This window comes from Nesoenas mayeri, assembly GCF_963082525.1.
Source record: "Nesoenas mayeri genome assembly, chromosome: 13".
Taxonomy (NCBI): Eukaryota; Metazoa; Chordata; class Aves; order Columbiformes; family Columbidae; genus Nesoenas; species Nesoenas mayeri.
The window spans coordinates 5,201,042-5,228,360 of NC_137550.1; positions in this window are offsets into that span (position 1 = coordinate 5,201,042).

Sequence of the window (27,319 nt, forward strand, 5' to 3'; positions counted from 1 at the left end):
AAGTCCCAGAATACATATTCCACTCTCCTCTTCCTTTATACCTCTGTCCAGGGGTCTCTTACATAGTATTCCTTCCGAATTCAGTGCTCCCTAATTTTGATACATCTGTTTTTCTTCACTGTGGTTTCTTCATCCCTGGCTAAAACTCCTCTAGGCTTCCTTTTCCTTAAAGCATCTAATCTTATTTCACAGGGTGTAGATCTTACTGTGCTGACTCCAGCCAGTGGCTGAAGCCATTTAGAAACATATCCCAATTGGTGTAAATTATCACGATTCCATTAACTATCTTATTTGAATATCTCTGACCCAATCCTTCCCTCCAACAAATCGTTGTGCAATGTCATTTTTTAAAAATGTTTTACAGATGGACTCTGAAGAAAACCCACCCACTCATCATATGTCTCTCATGGCATTTTTATACCTTTTTTTTAAATTTTCTTCCAGTCTTCTCTGATGATGTTTTGAGAATAATTGTTTTACAGCTCAAGAAGAAGGAAAAATGAAAACATAAGCAAATATTCTAAATAATATTTAACCAGAGTTTCACCATCATTCAGCTTTCGAGTAAGACTTCTGCTGGAATTAGATATGATAGAAAAGTGCATGCAGAAAACAAGTGAGATCAATATTCAAGTTTTGGTGTGAAAATATTGGATACCATATCCAGAATATCTAAAATAAATTTTATGGTCTGATGACATTCACCTTGAACTTTATTTCAGTGCATAAAAGCAGAAGACCTGCAACTGCAGTGGGTAGACTGTGTTAATATGCTAATGTAATGTGCTTCAATTTCATATTTTTTTTGGCAAATGTATTATGATACCAATTGCAGAATCATATTTGTATCTCAGCTACCTCCACAATACTAGTCTATTTGACACATCACTTCAGCAGACTTTGCTCTTTCTAGCAGAATAAACAAAGGACTTTCACCTTTTTTTTCCCAAAAATAAAATGTACACTATTTTAGGAGACAGTAATTTTATTCATCCATGATTGTCTTTAGCTATTGCCTCCACCAGCATTCCAAAACTGTAATGCTATTCATGTGTTCTGTTCGTAATTAAACTCAGTGCAAAAAAAAAAAGGGAAAAGCTTTAAACAATCATCATAAGTGCAAACAACAAAACAAAACAGTTATTTTGTTGGCGTGGAGCAAGTCATGGCTGACTGCTTTCCTGGAAACCTAGTGTATGAGGGTTCCAGTTCTATCCTCTTTATAAATGAATTAGTACCTATTGTTTTAGCACCAGGTGCACATGTTTATCTACAAATTATTTTCCTTCTGAAGGCCAAAGAACAAAAGCCAAAAAACCCTAAATTGGAAAATAACCTCATCCAAGCTCATATACAGGAAATCCAACACTCTCAGCTTTATCATTCCAAAAAACACGAAGACAATGCAAGGGAACTGCTATATGTGCATTCTAGAGAGAAAAAGGACAACATTTCCTCAAGAAAACTCATACAGCCTAAAAGATTTGGGGATGAAATCTTTCCCTTTACAGCAAGCCAGTATGAGCCTGACGAGCCAGACTGTGAAAAGGTGCAAGAGACAGTGAAGTGAGGGACTCTTGTTTCTGACAGCGGGTTCACCTGGGAAATTCCTGCAAAGCTCAGTCTGACCCTGTGTCTGCCGCGCTAATGGGGATGTTCTCACTGCACCCAGAGGCCTCACGAAAGCTGATGTAACCCCACTAAGTTCTAAGCTACTGCCATTCATGTAATGACTAGGAGTAAAGTGTCTTCTGCTTTGCAGTGCAACTTCTGAATGCACTACTTTAATTTGGGATACACCTGGTTGTCTATTTTCTTCTCAAGTACCACTCTGAAGCAATTTTGGAAAACATCACACATAAAATCTATAGCATATCTTTGTGCCCTAAATGTTCAATGTCAGAAACTACAGAGAAGTCCACCCAGGTCTTGCCAGTCTTCTGCAAATCTGTTTTTTCAATTCTGAATTGTTTTAAAGAACACAGAATATTCAGATAGGTTTTTGACAACTTACATAATTTCACTTAAGAGTAGAAATTAATCCTCTTACACTACGATAGCACAACCAGCATCACCACTGCTACTAAGAAGCAGGTATTAGTGAGGATATAACCAAATAATGACCTCAATTTAAGCTTTCATATTGAGAGAACTTCAAAGATCTGACATTGCTACTCCTGCAACAAAACTCTATGAAGACACACAAGGTGAATTGGATGTATCATAAGAATTTGGGAAGAGAGAGACTTATCCTGACTGATCAGTACAGTGTCAAATCTACTGAGCAATGTCACTCCTCCATAGGGAAGTAATCAGAATGGCCATTCTAGTCCTATGTGAAGTCAAAAGCATATATCAGTTTTGCCTGTGATCTTTTTTTGCTCAAGATCACGTAGGTAACATCAGCAGCTGAAAACAGGAGAGCAATGTGCTATAGTTGACAATGGTGATTTCCACAAACACAACTCATGGATGTCTGTATTAAACACTTTTTAGAAACTCCCTTTCCTGTTGAGAAGAATAGGTCTGGGTTTAGCATTCAGAGGTAAAGGTACTGGTAGCATTTGATTAGTTTTCACTAAAATATGCTGCTTGGCTTAGTAATGACACAGTTTAGAATTGCGTTAGATATAGACATCTAGAAAGTAATTAAAGCTTTAAGCCATATGGACAATATTCACCTCTGAAGCAGTGACAGAGAAGTAATCAGGTGGAATAAAGAGGGAAAGAGACTTGGGAGCCGGTAGCTGAATTCGCTGCTCAGAGAACACACAAGAAGAAAGGAATGGGAAAGGCAAGTCTCTTGAGAAGGGCAAAATGGGGCTTTAGAAGTGTAATGCTTTCACTTACTTTTTACTCATCCTGGTGCAGTTTGTCTTCCACCATACAGGGCCATCTCTCCTAACCTCTGAGTTCCTTCTCCTTCCACAATGAAGCTCTCTATCCACAAGTCCCATCCCAGTCTTCAAAAAGTAGTCCTAGGTAGGTCTGTGGGTAAAAAAGGTGAATGTTTACTCTGCATGTGCTTTGAATCACCTCACGTATAGGAACGAATGACGCAGATAGACGAAAATTTAACAAAAGCCACAGCAAGAAGGCAAATGGTCAGGCAGTCTCTTACCCCAGAGGTTCATGACTGGGTGAATCTTAGCTGGCAATATCAAGTAATGTCCTTCTTTGGTGATAGGTAAAACAGAAAATAACACTCAGAAATTGTCTTCTTAAGTAACATGATTTTGTGAAAAAAAAAAAATGAATCCAGAAAAAGATCCAAAAATGTCTTATACTTGTTCTTTGGGTGGAGGAACCAGGGGAGCAGGGCAACACTGCTAATTCACCTGGAGTGCAGCAGCAGGCAGTGTGACATGAAGTCAAAGCAATTAAGCACGTGCAAACTGCTGATTTTCCAAATTATTAAAGAACGTTGGGAAGGGAAATCATCAGTCTTGGGAGCGATGCGATTGGCTAAATATCTAGAAAACCAGAAGGGAGTAGAGGGGAGACAGGAACAGTTTTTTGCTTTTACAGGGGATTTTGTTCTGTGGAAGTAACAGTAGATGAAAGGAAGAATCTGAGAAACAAGGTACAATTCCAAAGTTTGATACAGGAGGCAATTCTCTTTTCTCCAGTCCCTTAAACCTCAGATCAGAGGAAGATGGTGCTATGACGGTTGTGGAAGGCAGAGTTGCACCTGTCCATCACATGGAAACCATTCAGGTAGGATGAGAGTTCTCAGGTGAGGTGAGTCCATCAAGCTGCTGCACAAGGGCAGCTGCCCCCACGGGCAGGGAAGAGCTCTCCCAGCTGGGGCTCAGGAGGAGCCCTTGCAGTTTGCATGGAGTAAATACAAAGAGAAGACAGAGAGAAGTGCAATTCTTAACTCTCCTTCAGAGGCCATTTCAGTTTAATGTGGAAATTAGCTTCTGTTAGAGCCATCATCTCTATAATAACATAAAACTAAAGAAAAGAAAGAATATTTAAGAAAATAACTTGCTACCTTCTCAATATATTTTTATTCCTATACTACAATCTGTGTCTTCAATATTTAACTTAGATATACTTCTGAAAGAAATCTACCTTTTTTTTTCCTACTCAGGGACTGTAACCAGGCCAATATGTGTTATTTTCAACTATTTTCAGTATTACACTTTCCTCTCTTAGTATTTGTTTTCAGGTATCACTGTTGGCTTGATTTTCCAGAGCCCAAAGTAGTGTGGAAATTGCATATTCCATTCAGCACTTTCTCATGAGATATGAAAAGAGTATTCATAGAAAGCAGTTGTATTTGGGTTTAACATTGTTAGCATTTCCTCTCATGAGAGATATTAAATAATTTCATGCACAACTGCTCAAAATATTTTTTAAACTTCTGTAAACATAAGATTGCCAAAATCTAACATATGTTATGTGGTATTTAATCCTCAAGAGGAACTGAAAGAACAAAACACTTCTGCTAAAGTAATTAATAAGCACCAATACAGATACCTAGAAGCTGTTCCATCAAAATGAATCATATCCTCCTGTAAGTCACACCCAATATTTAGCAGTCTGAATAAGAAAATTCAATACACAAGAATGCCGGCTAAAGCGAGTGCTGAAATCTTATGTATCGAGATCAAATCACCAAAGCTGTGCTACCTTCTGGTGCTCCTGAATTAGGAAAAATAGGGAAGTTATTTGCAGAAAATTAATTTTGCCTATGAGAAATCTGTTTTGGCACAGCATATGAATCCTGTGGGGACTGGCAATTAAGGTTAAAGTGTATGCTAATGAATTATTGAAAGTAAATTAAAAACCAGGAGAGTTCCCTAACTCCATTAATTTGTAAAGATATTTTTAGTTGCTACTTGCAGAACTAACAGATAAGTCTTATTTTTTGTTTTACTGCAATTTATGGTATGCAAGTTTCTCTGCTAAGTGATCCCCATTATAATGCTGGGTAAGTATTGGACAATATTTCACACATTTTTTTCCTGAAAATCACATCTGCTGGCCTTGGGACATGGCTCCACCTGGCCAGAGGGGAGCAAGGAATGAGGTATTTTCTCCTCCTTTTTTCAATGAATGACAGCACAGAGAAAATAATTTAAAATTCAATGAAGAGGAGAAGGAATAATCAGGAGAGTCTATATCTTAATCGATGAGGTATTTCATTGGATTACCATTGCTATTTCTGAAATCAGAACTGCTTAACCGTTTTGCACCGCACTGAATGCTTAAAGTGAAAAATAAAAATCAGCTTCTAAATCTCTATTAGAATCCTGGACACCTCCATAGTTGGTGTCACTGGGCTATAAACTCAAGCTCCTTTTTCTGAATACTCGCTGTTATTTTTTTTACTATTTGCCATATGAAATTTTTACACATAAAATCTTAGTTTTTATATATATTTTCATATTTCTATTTTCACTGTTTATAATAATTTCAATATAATTTTTTATTACTAGTTTGGATTTTGTTCTGTTGTTCATTTTAAAGTCATCTTTCCAGTAATATTTATTGAAAGGATAATGAAAAAAAAAATTTGTTGATTCTTGGTTTTGTTTTTGATAATCCTCTTGATACTGAATACAGAAATCTCTATGGCTTAAGATATCATTCATAAAATGCAAGGCCTTTATAAAAAAAAAAAAGCCTGTATTTCTTCATGTTCACAGGATAAAGAATAGAAACTTCCTGCCTATGGCTTTAAATGCTGTACAGGTTGATTGCCATGTAAAAGGCATTATCATAATTAAATAATGCAGTTCTTATGGTTTAGTTTCAAGAAGTTATTTTATTCAGTTGTCATTATTTGGTCATCATTTTGGTATTCTGAACACAAACAGAAGTGACATAAAACTGAAATTTTGTTTTCCTTTACAGCAGGCTCCTCCAGTTCAGCATCGAGAAAATTAGTTGACTACCTAATTAAACGTTGCTGCATTTTTCGTATGTGCTTCCGCTGTGGAAACATTCTGTACACTTTCACAACAATAATTCATTAATTTACACTACTGATACGACTACTATATTATTACACAATTCTTCCCATGACCGCCTCTGCACAGGATCTATCCCGGTGGATCAGTCCGCACCCATCTAGCTAGGGTTTCATTGTTTGCTCTAGGGCACAATTTAGCCCACTTAATAGAGATATATATAATTTATTTATTTTTATTCTTAGTCAGAGGCTTGTAAATAGCTTTACCACAAAGCAAAATAAAGCTGCCATGTCTCCTCAGTGGATGAGGTGTACATTAACCCAAGCTGCCTGTGATTAAGCTAGCTGAGGGCAGAGCAAGCTTAATTAAAAGACGGAAGAATTTAAGAATCAGATTAAAGAACAGAAGATGAAAACTCCACGAGGCTGAACCCTTTATTTAACCGAGTATTTATAAAACAGGTGTTCATTCAATGGCTATAATTTTTGTATTTTCTATGTAGGATGTGTTTCTGCAAAGTATGGTTTTGAAGATCTTATAGACCTAAATACACGTTCCTATTAAAAAAAGAAAAAAAAAGAAAAAAGAAAAATAAAAGGTGGGACTTGCCTACTTAGGCTCCCTTTCAACTACACTACAAATCTACTTTTTCATGAAACACAATGCATTTTTATAGATGTTCTTACTATTTTTCCCTCATTTTGGAAACAACCCAGCCCTTCCCCCAGCACCAAGTCTTTTTGATCCATTCAACTGGAATTCGACAAGCAGAAGAGGTCTCAAAGATCTGAGGTTCAAGAAGAATGAAAATTGGCAGCTTGACAGAGGAAACCCACTGTCCCTTCAGAAGGAAAGCTTGAAAGGTCGACATTACAGTTCCGTTCCACCAAACTCATCCACCCCAGCACAGTGGTGCCTCCTCCAGCCAGTGGCTGCTGAGACCATCTTGTGGGTTGGGGGGCACAGGAGAAGCACTGGGCACCAGGGAAACTCTGGTTCCAGGTCTGCTTTGGGAATATCATGTGAATATAGGATAGACATTTACAAGAAATCAGTCTTCCTTGTTCCACAAGGTATCTTTCCAGGGTTGCACAAAATAGCAATTCTTTGCTTGTCACAAAGCTGAGATAGTCAAAAAACAGTTTCCAAAAAAAGCTGCACTGAGAACTTCACATTTTCCACAGCTCAGCAAATGCTGGCATGGAAGAGGTCTGTTAACATTGTCCACATATTTGTGCTGAAAATAACATTTAGCTGTGGACATGCACATCAAGACAGAGATGCAAAAAATTCCAGATACTTTTCCACATAAATTCAGGCCGACAAAATATCACCCACTAACACAAAGCAGAATAAAAAGAACAAAATCTCATTTTGTTAGATATTTAAGATCAGTAACTGGCTAAATGAAAGGGCATTTTCACTCCCCACTTTTAAGAAAACAAAATTTATAGCAGTGTAGTAGGAGTCTTCAAGGTCAAAGGGTATATAGTCTGCTTGCTGCAATATAATCTGACATGATAAATCATGTACAAGCAGCCAGCAGTGCTCCTATCATGAATTTGTAGGAGAATGGAAAATGATTTTTACAAAATATTCATTAAACTATATAGCAATTTTCATTTTTTATGTGTTCTGTTTTACTGCTTTGTTTTTCCTTCACCATAAAAAATCTTTAAAAAAAGCTCTTTCTCTTTCTTATCTTTCTTCCAACAAACATTATGCCACAGAGAACAGGCTGCTAATGGAATAGTTTTAGAGACAGTAAGTACTGGCTTTCTTTGAGACTACACCAGTACCATATAAAAAAGATTTTTCATGAAGTATGAAAGAAGCAGCAACACATATTCAGTCTTGGTGGTTGTTGTTGTTATAAAAAAACACAAGCATAACATTCCTGAGGATGACAGCAGAAGATCAGAGCTTTCAGAAACACCTTCATTTGCTCCTTATTCTATTTGTATTTCACCGAAAGGGAAAAATAATTAGAAGACTGACCAAAAAAAGTTTTGAATTTTGATAGTGTTAAATCCTGAAAATATGTTTGCTTTTAAATGTTTTGGTTAGTCATTGACCAAATGAGATGGCAGCTACTAATTGGTTTACAGAGTGACCACAGTATATGGAAGTTGTAACCCTGGATTATAAATATCCAGAGTCTTTGTTCAAAATAGCACAGTTTCTAAAGAAAAAACACTTCATTGGTTATTACTGCAAAATTCTATTTTACAATTGAAACCTGTGCCTGTTCACCTGGGAAGATTTTCAATACAGAAGCATTTAAAATGTTACCACCTACATAATAGCCTATAGAATGTGCCTAATAAAGGCTGATTTACCACCATATTTGATTAAACTGTATCTCAATCCACAGAAGGTAAATGGATTCTTAAATTACTAAGGATAATTATAGCCCACAAACCTTGTAGACCCCTTGCATCTCTCCCTGTGTGATGAATAAGGTGGCATCTCCGCCCCATCTTATGGTCTGCGTAGTCTGAGATGTACAATGAATGCTGCCATGTTATCCCAATGTATGAAATTAAACTCAATGAATCAGTTCAATCTCACAAGCCACCCCCTGCCAAAGGCATCACAGAAGCTTAGTAAGTACCTTGCACCAGTGCTGACCATGCAGGCAAAGCAAACACCTCTCCTTACAACAACCACCAAATCCCCAAAAAGAGAACAAATCCCAAAATACATCACTGGAAACATCTAAATCTGCACCAAAAATCATGTCACAACAGGGGAAATAAAAAATGTTATTACATCAAACCACCTGTATTGCAACAACTTCAAGAGTTACCGGTTCCCACATTTCACAAAAATAAAAATTAAAAAAAAAAAAAAGAAAAAAAAAAAGAAAAAAAAGAGAAAAAAAGAAAAAAAGAAAAAAGAAGAAAAAAAAAGAAAAAAAAGAAAAAATGTAAGTTATCAAGACCTTATTAAAATTAGAAAAATAAAATGCGATTGCTGCTCTTTTTCCTCGATCTATCAGATGTTACTCTTCTTACACACAATAGAATCAGTAACATACAGCTATGCTGCAGTTCACACCTGGCAGATGATTTGTGACTCACTCTTGTAACTTGTGCAGAAGTTCTGGTCTTAGAAATGACCCAAGGAAAAAGACAACAGACATTCATAACAGAAGCAGAACAATCAAAAAGAGGTTGTGGGATTTGGGTTCTGGTTGTTGTTGTTTCATTAGTTAATGGTTAAAACACTGAACAGCCCAAATGCTCCAGTAAAGCTAAGCTGAGCTGAATTTTTAGCAGGCAAATGTTTTGAACTCAGCCAAACCAGGTTATTTAAAGTAATTTCACCTAAACATCAAGCGAAGCTTAGCAGATAGTAAGATAATTGTTAGATAATTTTTGGAAAAACCTATTTTATTTAAAATGGACACACTATCTTAAGCTTGATGTTTCTGTAATAATGATGTACAGAAACTGATTTTTAGACAGACTCAGATTAACATTGAGATTGTATTTTGATATCACATTTTCCAACTCCAGTTAGAACGAAGAAGGAAGAAAGATTTGAGGACTTTTAAATCCCACTCTGCATGCTGTAGTCGGTCTTCTAGAAAGGACAAAGTGAGAAAAAAGGAGCCATAAAATGTTTTATTTTTCAATAATTGGAGAAAATTGTCCAGTTTCCAATTTTGTTGACTTTGCTGATAAGAAATCTGCTGTTAATGAAACCTTTGATGATAATTAATTTAGCAGCTAAAAAAAGTGATTCATTGTCTTTTAATTTAATGCCAAAATTTACCCTTTTTGCTGGTATTTTATTTAAAAAAAAGGCTGTTTCCCTTGAAAAACCCCTAGGCAACAGATATAAAGTCTACAGAAAATAGAGAGAAGGAAAAAAAATTGGCAGGACACTAATATTAAAAAAATTAAGATTTTTAAGCCAAAAGATCTTGACAATAAATATCTACCGAAGGTTTATTACTTTAGAAATGCTGTGTTAACACAATATGGGCAAACTTAATGTATTCTAGTGGTATTTATGCCCAACTTCACAGCTGTTACAACTATGGCAAAAACTTGCACATATTTGGTTCCACATCACTTCTTAAACACATCTGAGTATTACTCCTTTTCTAAAGACATGCAACACTAAAACACAAGGGTGTGGGTATATCTCACCTAGTTTTAGACATCTAAATGAAGCAACTAAATTAGAATCTCCTGTTCCTTTAAGAACAGTAGAAAAGACAAGCACATCTTGAGTGCTAATTTTATGATTCAAAGGGTCTCCTGGAGATGTTTGCCTTCATTCATTGACTGTAGAGGAGGCCTATAACAGTTAGGCACCTAAATTAGACACCCCAGTTCAGTATTTAAGAGTTAGTGTGGGCCAAAGCAGCTTAGAGATTGTCTTTACAACATGACACCTACAACACAACTGGGAACTGGACCTCCTCAAGATTCTTGTCAGAAATGCTCCTGTACTTCCCAAACCACCTTCCCCAGGGAAGTGGAACATGGGCTGAGTGATCTCAGTCCGAACTACACCAAGTTGCACACCCTGGCACTAAGTCAGCCCTGACTGGCATGTTTCACATTATTTAGCTCTGCAGAAAGCAAGCTATCCAAAGAGAATTTGGTGCACCTGCCTAGGTAGGCAAAATATGTTGCATTTTGTGGGGAAATGTCCACATAGTGTGTTTCTTCAGAGGAAATCTGTTCAGCAAATTTTCTTTGCATCAATACACTTTAGAAAAACAGATCTGATAAATTGGCAAACTATAAGGAACATGATAAATAATGTGTTGGAAATATGTTAGTTCAGGTCCCAGCAATCCATGTCAAGGAGGTAGAATAACTGAATTCTTATTGTTTTCTGTAGCAGTATTACTTGAGTCTTACCTCCAGAATGCGATAATAATTTAAAAACAAAACAAAAATGAACACAAAACCTAAAAATCCCCACATCAAACATAGCTTAGTATGAAAGAAAAAAACATAACTGCATTACTTTTCCAGTTTTGTTTTCTCTAGGGTAGATATTGTAGTGTTATGATTGAGAAATCAAACAGCTGTAACACAAATTAGGTGAAAAGGCAAAACCAAATGCCAGCAGATTTTAGATTGGAATAGACATTTAACTGCTACATTCCCTGGCACTGAATGAATGATGTTCTGAGGTGGTGACTGAAATCAAGGTTTGAGGTACAACATGTAACATCACTACAATGTACAGGGTGATTCTGAACCTATTACCCAAATGAACTCCTACTGAAGGGACTTCCCAATGCTTAGCTGAAGTATTATTCAATGGACAATTAAAGTTGCCTGAGAATCTTCACAGTGTCCTGAAACAATACCTATTTTCCAAAATAATTTCATTAATTTGGAAAACAATGGTATCACCTAACAGTTTTCATATATTTTATTTAATTAAAAAAATTGGGAGTTACTATGACAACTACAACATAAGCTGATAGTTTTTCTAACACTAAGGCACATTGAAGGTGAAATACACTCTTCAAGTCGCATATGCTCTATTGTAAACTTTAAATTTTGCTCTAACAGATGGGATGGCTGAATTACAATAGAATAATTTATGTGCAAGGGAAACTGAAATTTTGTTCTTCAGTCCACATTTTGTCATAGTAATTGATGCTGGGTCTTTTGACAACAAACAAATTTTACCCTGATTTTCTTATGCTATGCTAGTAAATTGACACAGCTCCTTGTGCTATGCAATGCCTAGAGAGAGAAAATATAGAATAAAAAATGTAGCACAATAAAAGAATGACCAATGACATTCGTTGACCACGAAACACAGCCTGACATACATTCCGCTCAGTCCCAAGGCACCTTGGACATTTCCATGACCGTGGTTCATGCTTGTGGACTGACATCATGCACCTGCATGAAGCTTCCTTACCCTTCTCTTTTTCCAATGCCAAACACAATCTCTCACCTTGTCATTTTTTTTTCAACAGACAAGGTTTATGTCTGTTAACAACAAATATTCAGCATCTCTACCCACCATGAAAACTCAATGGATGTTCCAACTTTGTGCTAAACTGTCTCAGAATTATAAACTGGTGCTGATCACACAAACCAACAAGAACTGATTAGTGTCTAATTGCATGTAACACAACATCATTCTACAGAAATGAAACACAGTATCTCTGGAAAGCTCTAGGTGCAAAACACTGCCATGTAAATGATGGCCTGATGTACTTCTTTCAATTAACATGTTAAAAAAAACCAGCAAGAGTTTTCAAGAACAGGCAACCAAGGAAAATATAGCAAATAAAAGCTAAGTCACTACTAACTTATATGTATTGAACCATTAAGTTTACTTCTGTATTGAAATATAATTATCAGCATGTTTCAAGCCAAGAAAGTCAGGGACATAAGGATGTCCTTTACTAATGCCAACACAGATTACAGAAAACTATTATAAAAATTACCACATAACTGAAAAAGGACCCAAACACACAATGGTTTTCCAAGTGACATAAAAAATGGGAAGGGGGATCAAACCCAGCTCAAATCTAGCTCAGAAAAAGCAAAGCAGAAACACAAAAAATGTTTAAGATGGAAAGATACATTGAGAATTATTGCATTAATCTAGATAAATTACTTCTACCAAAATAGAGGAGAACCAGAATAAAATAGCAGTCTTGTCCTTTCTGATCAATATCACCCTTTTCTCGTGAAGTTATTTCAATGTCTTTAAAATTACAATTTTTAAAGTTCAAAATAGCACTTCATCATTTCAGTGTTACACCAGGAATGAAGACAAGCATCTTCCTACTCTGATGAGTTCTATATAGATTCTGATCTTTACTATTTAGTGCAGCCTACATTGCTTGCAAACTATTTTAGTAAGAGTGGCAAAGGTGAATGAATGGATAATTAAACTAATCATTTATGAAGGACCAGATGCTCTCTGTATTGAAGTCAACAGCAAAGTTCATTTATCAGATCATAAATAAAGGTACACACATTTAAAATAGGAAATACAAAAATTATCCGTGGTAAACAACAATATTCTGCTGCAATATTTTCTGAAAATCCAGTGATAACACAGTAAAAAATGAATAAATTGACTCTAAAAGAGCTGAAAGGAAAAATGGATTTTCTCAGGTGATTCAGTGAGGATTGGGGATCTCAAGGCTTGCCATTATCTTAGCTAAACTTTTGGATCTAAGAACATAGGAATTTATACTTAGATGATAAGTTCTAAAATTCTACTAAGACTATTTTCAAATCTTGAGCTACCCACTAGTTAAATTCTATGTGGATGTTACATCTCCAGAATCACAGGTGCCATTTTTTGGTTCAATTTAAGCAGAAAAAGTGCTTTTCAGGCCTAAAAAAGAAAGCACAAAAGTGAAAAATGCAGCTTTGAGTTTCCAAAGATAGTTCTTCTTGACCTCAGACTCTCAAAACCTCAGTTCTAGATCCTCTCCTATAAAAGACCCACACATGTGATTGACAGCAGGTCAGTGATTTCAGGATACCCTGCACAGGGCGGGGGGCTGTGTCCCAGAATGTCTTTCGAGGCGCGATAGCTCTGGTGGAGCAGCTTTGGGAGCCCATTTTACTGGGCTGGGCATCACAGCCAAAAATGTGTAATACGCTGGAATAACTCAGTCTGCAAGTTAAGCTAACAGACTTGGTGGACAGTAGTAAATTACTATCAAACAATGAGAGACATATTCATGGTTATAGCTTTTCTCTGTTGACACATCAATCTCTCTGTCACCCAATTCACAAAATAATCCATTACATTAATATGTTTCCACAGTCAAATTGAGAAATTCTGATTTTAATCTAATCAGGGCGGTTATTTTTGTAAATATATATTTTAGCTTGTTTAAATTTCTTCTTATAAGAAATGAAATTTTAGTTTAAGAAGTGAAACATGTAGAGCTGAAAATAACTAAAATTAGTGGGGGTAAATAATTTTTTTTCTTTTTTTAGAAAGAATACAATATTACCTAGAGAAAGTAATGTTGTATAAAACAGAAATGAAGCTGCTACAAATATTATCTTTCTCAAAATTGGATTATTCTCATTCATAAGGATACAGATGCAACAGATTTATCAGGCATGCTAAAAATTCACAAAAGTCTTCCCTTAGTCATTCAAACAGAATTAGCTGATACACATTTTTTCAATCAGATACGTACTAATGCTCCATCAAATAAATAACAATTCAAAAGGGCATAATTCTACTGAATCATTGAGCTGCCCTTGTAGGCCCAGATAGAGATGAAAATCATATAAGGCTGAGAGACAGGCTCTCTGAACTCAGTTCTAACAACAAACACTGCACGTTTTGCATAGAAGTTTTGGTTTAGTGTTTTTGTTTTCTTGATTCCTGCCCCTCCCCTGCCAAGTTCACACCTGCATTTTTGGAGGAATTTGATTTAGATGATCATCAGAACATATGATGAATCTGAACTAGATCTGTGAGAAGCTTTTGCACTTTCAGAAAAGAGTAAAGCCTTTCATGGTATTTCGCCTTTAAAGTGGAGATTTCATCTGGTACAGACAAAAATCAAACCTAAACCACCTGAAATGATGTTCTTTTTCCTCTGAAATTTTATTCATGATCTTTATATTTTCAGCCCGATACTGCTCTCTGAAGATCATTTTAGTGCCCAGTTGAGTGTAACTCATTTCCTTTGTGGTCCAGAAATACAAAATTACTCTTCCCTAATTCAGTCCACATGGCTAGAACTTGAAAGCTACCTTAATGAGACCAATATAATTGTTTTCAGATTTTTGAATATTTTAATTAATGACAACAAAAAGTATGGACTTTCAGAAACTAAAGGGGCAAAATAGATTTCTTTTTTTTCAACATATTGAACCATACAGGCAACATTTGCCATTACTACATATGTACTTTAAGTGTGTCAAGAGAAGACAGCATTAAATTATACAATGCCCAATACGTAAAAATGATGATTTCCTACTGCTATTACTCTCTAGGCAGCTTCTCTGAAACATTAGAAGGGTTACCTACCTTAAAAAAAAATCATGTTTCTCAGTATGTCAGTACTGTATTGGCCCCATGTCAGTGTTTCTATACACTTGTGGAAAACCATGGTGAAAATATTTGGCAATTACTTATAGAATAAAAGTGTATTACCGACTCATGTATCATTTATTGTGAAACTTGGCTAGGTGTCATAAAGCTCATGAAATCATGATAATTATTAATATTGGCAGATGTAAGAATGTAAAATTTAGTGCTCAATCAGGACAAATATTTATATTTGTCTATAGCCCATGGTCTATAACTTTTTAAACCCCAGATATACTTTTATCTTTGTGTAAATAACTTTGCATTTTATCCCGTTATTTGATTTTTGGTCTATGTCTCGTATCAGGTGTATTTTAGATTACTACTCAGTACAAAATGCTTGACGTGAATATTTAGGTACAATTGCCGCCATGGTAGGCAATCAAGACAGAGAATGTGTATTTTTTTCCTATTTTAACCTAGAAGTGACCTGCCACTGGAATGCAGTTTCCTCTTTCATCATCATTACTCCATAGAAACACTAACAGCACTATGTCATGCAATATTAAAAATAATAATAATAATAATAATAAAAAAATCAAACAAAACAACCCCCTCACAGATCAGTAATTACATTACTGCTTAGATAATAAAGGGAATGTTCCGTTATGGCTCAGAGCTGAACACAAATGTAACAAACACTGAGAAAGAAATTCAGAGCATGTTTTTCTTGTGACCCAGCTCTACAGGTTGCAGCCAAGCAATACAGCATGAACCTGGAGACAGCTGACACGGCCGCACCGAGGAGCGGAGCCCACGTGCAGACACCAGCTCACCCACCCAAAGGGATCTGGCTGGAGCATCTGGCAACAAAGGGCATTTTCCAGAAGCTTCAAGATTCCCTACAAACACTCACTTTGGACAAGAAATTGAAACAGAACATAAAGTCTGAGGAACTTTTGAGCCAAAATGATTGTTATTTCACATGCACTGGTGCAGCTCTGTGCTGGCAAACAGCACGCAGCAGCACTAAGTGAGCTCCGATTCCAACTGTGCCTGCGCGCACACACACACAGCCGGGAAACACCGAGGCACCGTTAATCAGCACCGTTAATCAACACGACAGGCGACACACGCGGTTCCTCAGCAGCTGCTTCGTCAAGAAACCCCGAGAAGTTCATGTGCCGTGTGTCCTGGTGGCTATGCGGCCTTTTCTCCCCGAATATTAGTGGGAAATGAGGAGGGTGATTCCTCAAAGGGAAACTACTAAAACCCCTTAAAAATAATAGAGTGAGCTCAAGTGCCATGCAGCACCAGAAATTTATAGCCATGCTCACAAAACTAAACCAGTTAATAGTGGTTAGAGGGAGCGGATATATGACTCTGTATACTCCATTAATTGGAATTTCTGCAAACCTGAGACAGAAGAAGTTATTTCTTTTGCAGTATTTCCTAACAATTATTTGGGAATTTCCAACTCTCCGCAGGCTTTAAGAGATCTCAAGAGAAACATAAAATCATTGAATTAGTTTTCAGATATGCTAAGCCTTTTAGCTCACATTAAATCAATGGCAAATGAAGTTCACCACATCTCTAAAAAGCAGATTACTCTTCCAGGATCAAAACAAAACCTTGAAATATCTGGCATAAGCATTTTTAAAATTAAAAATGAATCAGTAATTAAGATTTTGGTAAATTAAAAAATCTTTTGATAGGGACCTTCTCTAGATAAAAATTTCTACATCATAATTTAATATGAATACTACTGGAAAATATAATAATAGTAATTGCACATGTAATTTTCATATTTTTGGGGGGCAAATACAAACCACGATAGGAACAAACTTAAATATATTACTTCATCAATTCATAGAACTCTTTCTATTGAGGGAAGGAAAAAATATTTCTGCATGTAAATAATTTTTCTCTTCTATTTATATTAATCCTATGTTCCAATTTACATTAAAAATTGTTTCAGAAGACTCTTATGTAGTGAAACAAAACAAATTTTAGTGTTTCAGCTTTGCAGATAAGATTTAGCATTCAAAAAAGCACCTTTACAAACCAACTCATTCTGCTGCATGTTTTAACTTTTGTAAACAGATTGCAGAGAAGGAGCCAATGCAGATCTCGACATCTTGTATGTCATCAGGCACAGCTTTTGAGTTTTTTATTGCATAAGGGATGGATTGCTGACAACACATTTTAAAAATTGCTTCTTATCCAAAAAACGACAGGCAAGAAAATTACTCATGAAGAATAATCTTTGTTCAGCAAGTGTAGTCCCTCCACATTCTTTTGCTATGGTGAGTAAATTGGCCACGTGCATGGAACACCATAAAGATCGCAGAGGACAAAATCTACCCCAAACTGCACTCCCTGGTGTCTTTCCAGAGCAATTCGTGGATTCCACTCCAGTCCCTGGGCTTGTGAAGGAGAAGAGACATCTGAGCTTTCTCAACCCAGGGTCTGTAGCTACCAAATCTGTTTGTATAACAATAAAGTCAGATCTTTCAGGATCTATCACTGGACAATGCACTCTTATGAAAAACTAATGAATTTTATTGATTTTCAGTAGTTGTTATGGCAGTTGTACGGATTACGGTAGTTACGTAGGGTTTTTAAAAAAAATGTTAGTTTTTCAACAACATTTATTAAAGAAAATAATCATGAATGAGAGGGAAAGTTTTTTTTTAAATATCAACACTATTTGCGGAGCTGGAAAGGTTTGGTATGAGTGGTCAGTGTTCATCATGGCAAAGAATGAACAGAGTATTTCAAGGATTCGTGTTAAGTCCTATAAAATACATTACATTTATAAATATAACATCTGTATAAAAAACCTATTTTAGCTAGTTATCATAGTATTTTCATAAGAAAAAGCAAATCCTACCAATAAAATTTACAGAACTTTAAATTAACGCCATCAGCTGCATCAAGAGAATTAAAGTTCTCACTAGGCAGGCCCAAAAAAGCTCCTATTCAGTGCACAGGTATAATCAAGAAATAAATATGATTATAGAACGAAACGGGAGAAAGATGAAACTATAGTGTTGAAAAGCATGTGCTATTTCATAAAAAGGTTCTGCTTTTATCTGTAGTAATGGTCTCAGAAAGATGATGTAAAAACTTCAGGACCATTTAAAAATTCTTAGGCAAGGAGAATTTGAAAAGACTATAAAGTCTGCTTAAGAAAGCTACAAATGAGGATACATCATACAAAACTCACAGTCATTAATAGTATATATAGAATGGGCAGAGTTCTCTCCTGCATGTTCAGGAACATATATCTAAAGAACATCCAAATAACAGGCTTTTCCTCTCCACTAAGCTTGTGGTCTCACCTACATCATCTGCACTATGCACTTAGGATTTCTGTTTAGGAAATCCAGATGAAGAAAACAGAGAAACTGTCTCATCTCTCTTCTACATAATAACATATTATTCAAACCATTCAGCACTTCAAATTCTCTGCAACACAGACAACTTTTGTGAGCATGAATCAGCCACAGTCCAGGGACAGCACCCATTTCTTTGTGTGTTCTCCTTTCCTGTTTATCGGTCTTTGACCCTGCAGGGAATCTACAGTATCTGTGAACGTGTCAATCTGCAACTGCCCCTTTCCTCCAGCCTTCATCCACAGTCTCACACCCCCAGCAATCCTCTCCTTTAGCAGCTTTCCTTCATTCCAAAAAGCAGTAACAACACATATGTTGTAACTCCTTTTCTTTAAATATCTGCCAGTACTTGTAATTACAATCCCTCAACTACTTTTTCATTTATAAACTTGCTACCCTTCTCCAGCATGTTACGGTAGTGCAAATAACTTCCAGAGAGAGTGTTCTGACTTCTTCTCGCCGATTTGCCTTGCAGCCTTCACATTGCCTTTAATCTGTCTAACAAACTAATTCATATCCAATGGTCAGAGGCCTAATCCTGGACAAACCAGAGGTTCTTTCTATTCTGACGTTTTATAAATTCTTTCTCCTGTCCTCCCTTCCATTCATATAATCTTGCACAGCACTTACATATTTGTTCTTTGTACCATTTAACACTATTTCAACTATAGATACTGAGTAAAAAAATTAGCTATCTTCTCATTTACAAAATAAACATAATCTTTGAAATATAGTTAACTAGCAATCACCCAAAGAGACCCTGATCCATACAGTGAAAACCAAACCAAAACAACACAAAAACCCCAGACCCAACAGTTTCAATTCATGCATGGTATCTGTTACATCTATGCCAAACAGAAGAATGAGCTGAACACAATATGAACTTCTTGTTTTCAAACAAATGCTACTCAGCTTTAGCTCATAACAAGAGCTGAGAAGATTAGATCTATGAAATTTCAGTTTTCCCAGTCCAATGGGAACAGTGGAAAATAGTACACAAAAAAATAATAAAACTAGCCTGGTTTTACTTAAAAAACCCCCTACCACTGTGTCAATGTCCTTGTCCAGTGATTGATAGAGTAATATGGAAGTACACCAAAAATACCAGTTTTGCTGTAATTTAGAAAAACAAACATATTGAATTCAACCAAAGAAACAATTGTAGAGATAAAAAAATACACTGACTAGGCAAGAACACAATCCAGTACAGAAATGCATGGAGAAGCACAGAGATAGCGGTATTCTGTTAGCTGCCCAACTAATCAGGAACAAAGTGCTGACAGGCCCTAGTAACACAGAGGACAAATTGAGAAGTCAAAGCTGAAAATCCCAGGGGGCTTTTTGGGCCCCCCCTTCTACAATTGACTTGATGTATAAGAGGAATCAGGAACATGGATTGCTGGTAGGGACGTGGCAGGATGGTGCAGGAGCTGCAGGGACCCAGGCCACTCCAGCTCACACACCACATGCACATCGATGCACCTTGGAAGTGTTTTCAGCCACTAAGGTGTGGGTTCAAACAAGAATCTTCAACAAGAGGACTTTTTAAATAAAGTAGCCTTTAGGAACAGTGTGGTTGTGACTATGATGAATCAAACCCAGAACAGTTTTCAACGTTTTTATAGAAACTAATAATAACTACTGACATTCATAATACCGATCTGATCTATTATGAAGAGTCTTACTGAATTTTCAACTGCTTTCATATTAATCTGCCTTTTAAGTTTTGTAGCTCATTTATTAAAATGTGTAACTTTGGTTCAGAACTCCAAAAGCTACGTAAATGGATGCATGAATTCTTAAAAGCTGCTATTATAAACACCTGCATTAGTCACAGCCTGGACAAGCATGAGCAAACCCACACAATGGCCATGGCTAAAGATGGCAATGGCTGATTTGGTAATCATGTGGACTCTTCTGTTCTTGGAAACCATCCATATGATTTAATACAGTTTTCCCTAATTTTGTACGCTGTCGCATTCTTATTTTGCTCCTGCCAGGTCAGGAGAGCGTTTGAGCTCTTTCCTGATTAACTCCCTGTTTAATGTCTGCTTAAGTTCCAAAATGAGCGTGCAGTGTTGCGGGACTACGAATCTTCCCATAGTACTGCAATGTTCTTGAATAGTTTTGTTACTGGAGAGAATATTTCACCTAGGAGGAATAAGGTCTGTAAAGAACACAACAGAATTATAAACTCAAAGAAGTCTCTGGAAGAGAAAGGGAACAGTCCACTAACTCTATTTGACTTGAATCATAGCACAAGTTAGGAGAGAGTCATGAAGCAGGGCAGGTAAAATCAGAAGGAGATACTATTTTGAACAAAGGCAGAGAAGATATCAACGGTGAGAGGCTGACAGTGAAAAGGATCTTGTGCTGAGGACTCGGGTTGTCAGACTCCAAGTTAGCTCAAAGGTCACGACTGAAAGATAGCATTGCAAAGGGCAAATATTATAAGTGTGCCCTCTCTTCTCCTACAGCTGAATTAAGCCTCCAAGAGCTCGACTTTGAAGGATAGTACCCTAGAGTTCTGCCCAAACTGGCCTCTTCTCTTGCATCATTTTTCTGCGTTAGAAGACAATGCTTCATATATTTGCTTCAAGATCAGCAACTCAAAGAGCAAGATTACATACAACGATAAAAAAACTATGCATTTATCATGACGACCATCTTCTAGAGAATGCCAGATCAAGAAAATTAGGTGGATGAGGCTTTTTTTTTTGAGATACTGGGAGAATCACTAGAAACAATTTTGCCAAAACAGGGAGATTTTACATACTTGAATGCGTTGCAAAAGAAATAAAACATAAATCAGCCTGCAAATTCTTAGAAAGCATCAATGGCAGCTGAAGGAGACAGCTACAAGAAAAGCTCTTATTGTTTGTAGAGAAAAACTTGCTGAGAACAGGAGGGTATAAGGAAAGCTGAATGAGACAAGAAAGTTCAGACCCTTAGAAAAGAAAGAAAATAACCCCAGCAAAATGAAATCCATGGATTTTAAGCAGGCAGATCAAATGACAAATTCACTAAATGTAAATTACTCACTCATCTCACATAGAAGAGAAAAGCACACAGAGAGTGGAAATGAGGTCAGATGGTGAAGGGAATACATACAAGAGTAACATGGGATCAATCTCAGGATGCAGATATAAGTAGGAAGAAACATTAAATTCATTAAAGCAAAAACCAAGAAGTCATGCTTTAAGCACATCAGAAGTAGGAAAAATGTGGTTTGGTAGTTCAATATTCAATGGTATCATCAACAAATGCCAGTTTGCAGGCTAAAGTTTTCAGCACACGTGCACCTAACTTCACACAAAGGTCAATCCTGTAGGCAACTATTGCAAATATTAACAACAAAGAGGTGAAATCTCAGTTTTGAACAGAGAAATAACAGGTCAGAAAGCAATCACTGAGCTAGACTCTTTCAAATTACTAGGACCTGATAATCTGCCAGCTGGTTAACTGTTCATAGAATCTCAGGACAAGTAATTGTATTTTAGAGAACTGAGAAAGGACAAAGTACCGAAAACCTGACAATCAACATATATTGCCTAGAAAGTAACAGGAAATGGGAAACAGAGATGGAAATTATGGTCAGATTCATTCTGTGGTACATAAAGACATTACTTGTAAATACTACTAATAAGGAAATGAGTCAAACACTACTTTGCAAATACAGTGTGAAGCAAATTCAGCAAAATTAATTTTATATAGCATTTCTTTACTGCATATGACTTCAAAAAAGGAAGAAAACAAAATGTCATGGAAGGCTCTGACTTAAGAGACCTGTAAACAATTCTTGCATTTCTAAACAAGGGTCTTCCAAAAACTGAATGCTATCTTAGGAAAATGAAAGTGCTTTAGCTGAGCATTAGAGACCCATATCTACAAGATGATGAACAATGTGGCAGGGACCTCAGGGCAAGCTGCTCCACGTGGAAAAATAACAGCATTGTGTAGAGATGTTCAATGGTCCTGTAAACAGCATCTTGACTTTTAAACATTTGCTCTTACCATGAGACAAAACTCCCTCTTTAGGATTCAAGACCATATAAAAGTTGTTTAGTATAAATTTAGGTGCATTTTTACATGGAAAAGTGACAAAATAAAAAATACATTTAACTATCAGAAAACTGACATCTTAGTCCAAAATATTTTTCTAATGGTAAAGTCTCCTCTTGACATTTATATAATTCCAAAATATTTCCAGTTCTATTTTTACTACTGCTGTTAAAGAAAACCAGGAAAAGATCTCTGTCCAGCACAGTGTTTTCTGGTAAGCAAATCCGTACTAGACGAGTAGAGCACCTGGTAAAGATCAGATCGCATAGATTTTCTCATCAAAGGCAAAACCTTTCCCTATTCCAAATTCCCTATGGATCTCCTGATCACTGTCTATTTCTTTGTTTTACACTCCGATCACAAATTCCATTCTGCACCTTTGAAAATTCTCTTAATTCTTTCTAAGGAAAATACATTTTTTTTTCTGAAATAGCTCCTGCCTCATACTAATCATCTAGCTTTATGTTTGTCACCTTTCCACGCTATCTAGAAGTCTGCTTAGTCTGCAGAAGCAGTGTGGGGAGATTTTAAATCCTCTTTTGAAATATCTGGCACTTAGTAACGTAAGGTGAAAGAAAATGCATTCTGTGGAATATAATTTGGCTTTGATACAACGTTCCCTACGTTGTACGCTAACTCTAAATTGAAAACCAGTGTTTCATCCCAGAGCTTCTCCAAAAAAGATAAACTGTAGGCAAGATACGCGCTATGTTTTCTCACAAGTGTAATCACTGATTCCTGAATACTTGTCCCCCCCAATTTTAGGATATAAATGGCTTTGTTATTAACCCGCAGAGTTTCTGACCTTGCCACTTCCGTGAAATAGCAGAAGGTAGTGGAATTTTCTTTCAAATGAAATGTTTACTCTATAAACCTGTAACTGTTATATTGCATTATATTTTTATGTTTATTGGTATGAAATGATGTTATTTGTAAGTATAATTCTGTAATAAAAAGAAAACAAAGATTGATGCTGAAAGAATGGAATTTCAGAACGTGCTATAAAATTAATCTAATACTGGAAAATCATAAAAATGTGCAATTACTCTCTTTACAGGTGAAAAGGTAAAACAATTGCATACATAAAAATAAAAGCTTCATTGTTATAGTATGAACCTTATTAATATCAAAATAATAGTCAAATCCTCTCACAAACAATGGGTTAACCTTAATTGTGAATCAGTTTGACTATAACACAAATTTTATTTAATTCTCTGAAACCTCTTTCTTTACTCAAAAGTGCCTTTGCATAATGAATGTTGTAGCTATTGCGGAAGTTATTAGAGTCTTTTCACACAAATCCCACTGCAGTCAACTTCAACTCCTTGTGTTTGGCAAAGCTGATGCTCAGTCACAGCATCCTCTGATGCCATTCTCAAAGTACCAGTTCATACCACAGGCCCAAATACTGATGGAAAGCAGCAGCTTTTAAGATTTACCTAGTAAATATATCTGGCAGACTTCAGAAGTGTGAAAGAAAGACGGAAAAAAAGATACTTTGGTATGGGGATGGTTGGAAGCACAGAACAGCACATGTTAGGGGTGGGATAAGGAGCCATGATGACCACTGACTCATCACACAATACCTGCTAACACATCTGGAAAGCTCACAGGGTTGAGATCACCTGTTGAACAGTTTAAAACAATGCAAAAAATACAATCCATAAGAAACATTAGTGTTTCTTCTTTTAGCAATACTTTTGTGGTTTGGAGCATTTCCTTGGTAGAGGAGCTACTTCTAGAAAGTTTCAAGGAAACATTTGGCACAGTTTACTAGAAAAATCAATACAAAACAGTCGTGATTTTACACCATGATCCTCAAAGAGCAAAGAAAATGCCTCCACATAACACAATATTCATAAGCAAGGAAACAGACAAATTTGGAAAGATCTGAAAGCAAAGCAGCATATCTGTACACAGTTGACTTTCAAGTCACATCCCTTCTCACTGAAGTGTATTTCCATAGCATAAAACAAAGATAAAAAGATAAATAATAAACTATACATTGCTCCTCAAATTTACATCTACATATGGTAAAAGGATTAAAAAAGTTCTCTGCCGAACTTCCAAGGGCTAGACACCAACACCTGAAAAACCCACCAGCCACTAATGAAGTTAATAACAACAAAAGTAGATGTTGTTATAGCCAAGGAATTTACTTGCAAGGGAAGACCACGAGTCATCCAAAGTCAGATACTATGTGGTCCTTTTGGAATTCAATGTGCAAAAAGATAAGAAGGAACCATATTAAGTCAAAGCAAAATGGAAAAATCATGTGCAAAGCACTACTTTCCTGAACTATAGTAATTAAAAGCCTTGACATCTCTATGAAAGAAGGGAATGGATAATCTTTATTATACTGTAAGCAAGGCAAATGGCAGATTGATATCCTTTGGCACAGGAATATACTACTAAATATTTGAAGACAAGCTGTGACTTCAAATATCACATCCAACTGCAACTTTTTTTTTCCTTTTTTTTTTTTTTTTTTTCAGAAAAAGCAACTCATGCTGAGGAAGATATGGCTTACTTGAAACTTATTTACTGTCATAACAGATGGTGAAGACTAGAGAGAATATAAATGAAAAATATGGGGGCCCAATAAATGTCAAGGCTCCCAACTTGGTTTGTGAAATTAAAAGAAGAAAAAAGAAAGAAGCTATATCTATGCAAGATACAAAAACTTAACAGAATAGATTAGCTTTTTAACATCTTAGAAATAACCATTTTTCTGCCCACACAATGTGAGATTAAAAATTGCATTAATATTACCGCCATAGACATACTGAAAAAGTTATACACCATTATCTATACATATTTACCATTACTCAAAGCTCCTTTCTGGGCATTTTTCCCCAAACCTCTTGTGGACCATGAATATTTTATTAATTACATGTAGGACGGTCCAGATAGTTTCCTGTGAACCCACATGGCAGGGTAGAAGGTTTGTTGGTTGTTTTTAACCCAAAGAACCACAGCCTGAGGAAGCAGGTCAGAGCCTGAGCCAGAGCTACAGATCCAGGCCTCTCCCTTGACTGGGAGTTTTTGAGTCTGGGGTTCCAATTAATAAAATAAAATTTGTAAATAGCAAAATCTTCCATAAAGCAGAATTATTCTTTACGCTCAGCCCTCTCTAACACTCACTTCAACCTCTCTTCACTTCAGAGAGAACTGAGGACTCTTAGGACTCCCTAAAAGGCACCTGGCATCCTATAAAAGTCTACTTCGGATCCTCTTACAGAAAGGGATGCTTGCACGATGCATCATTCCTTATTTTCCGAGCTATGCAGGTGAGACAGAACCACTGAAGAACAAACCGTACCCACTCACCTGTGAAGGCAAACTGCATTTGCCTTGTTACTGGAGCCATTATTACCTTGGCAATATTTTTGATACAAAAAGCAAACAAAACTAAGGTAGAACTAAAACAAATGGAAAACAACATTCATGAAAATCTCAAATAACTGTCAATGTAAACTTACATAACTAAGCTGAACTCATTGGAGCCGAACTCATTATCCTCACTGGAAAGCAGAGCTTTCATGGTTATACTACGCAATGTATTAACACTGTAGTTCACATAAGAGTACAAAGCCAGCAGCAAAATGAATACTCATTATTCTATATTTAGCCTCTCTCTTGCTATTTTATATCACCTAGATGACCAGAAAATATACCACTTTAATGCTGTATCTCATTCACTAAAATTCTTCACAGCTAATTTTACTTTAAATCGAGTAATGAATTTCAGAACATGGTAAGAAATTGAGTATTAAATACCCTATAATGGCACAAAGCAAAATAAAACCATGAGTATATTTTTATACAGTTTTTCTTAATGAAAAACAAGGAAATATACACAAAGTATTTGAGTTTTTCATGCTGCTACCTTTTATGTTTTCTGTGCATTGTATTTGAATGCTGTCCTCTTGATTATATTCTCTGAAATACTTGTTTGAAGTAAGATACTTTATTTTAATAAGTGGAACAAAGCTTTGAATAGCTTGGTTCAAAAAACAGTTTTAAATGAAAGGAGCTGTTGCTAAGCACAGGGATCTTTGCCAAATACTTTTTAAATGGTTTATTGTGCCCTAGCAATCCTGAGATTAAAAACATCTCTTGAATTACAATGACACATCAAAAAATAAAATTAATGTGGGGGTTTTCATTACAAGAATTGAGCCTCTGTGTGTTATTCTTTCCATTAGATAAGAAAGAAACATACTGTGGTACATTGTTTTTGCTGTCAGAGCGAGCTTTTAGGCAAATATACAATATCACACTATATCCCTCATGGATTCAATCACGTACTGTACAAGTTCTTCTATTAATTTAACTTAATGCTGTGGATTTAAGGGACAGACTGTATATTTTCACATATTTTTCTGTACCAGGGATAAGATATTTATAGACTCCAGAAGTCTTCATCAAAATCAGAAGATAGCATTGCCTCATATGATTACAATACGAATAATAGTATCGCCTCACTCTGTAATAAACATTCAATTTTCCACAGTTCTTGCAACAGTTACAAAACTGTTGTTCTGCCAGGCTCTTATATTGCAAGACTGCGGAGCATATAGATCCCATTGTCAATAAGAAATCTGAATGCAGAGAGCTAGACATTTTAAATAAAAACAAAATCAATAGCATTTTCTAACTAATAAAGATGTCTAAAACAGTACTCCTAGCAGTGTTGGCTTCATGGTACACAAATTATGATTTAGAAAAGGGAAAAAAAGGAAATAGCAAAGACAACAGAGAAAAGAGCTGCTAATTGATTTTAAACCAAACTTGATTTCCACATCCTGAAATCCTATTTTAGTTTGTATCTAGAGGACTGTAAAAATATGACAAACCAAAGACATAGCTCCAGATACCTTAAGGTGGATATGAAAGCAGGGGCATACAAATTGGTGGGAT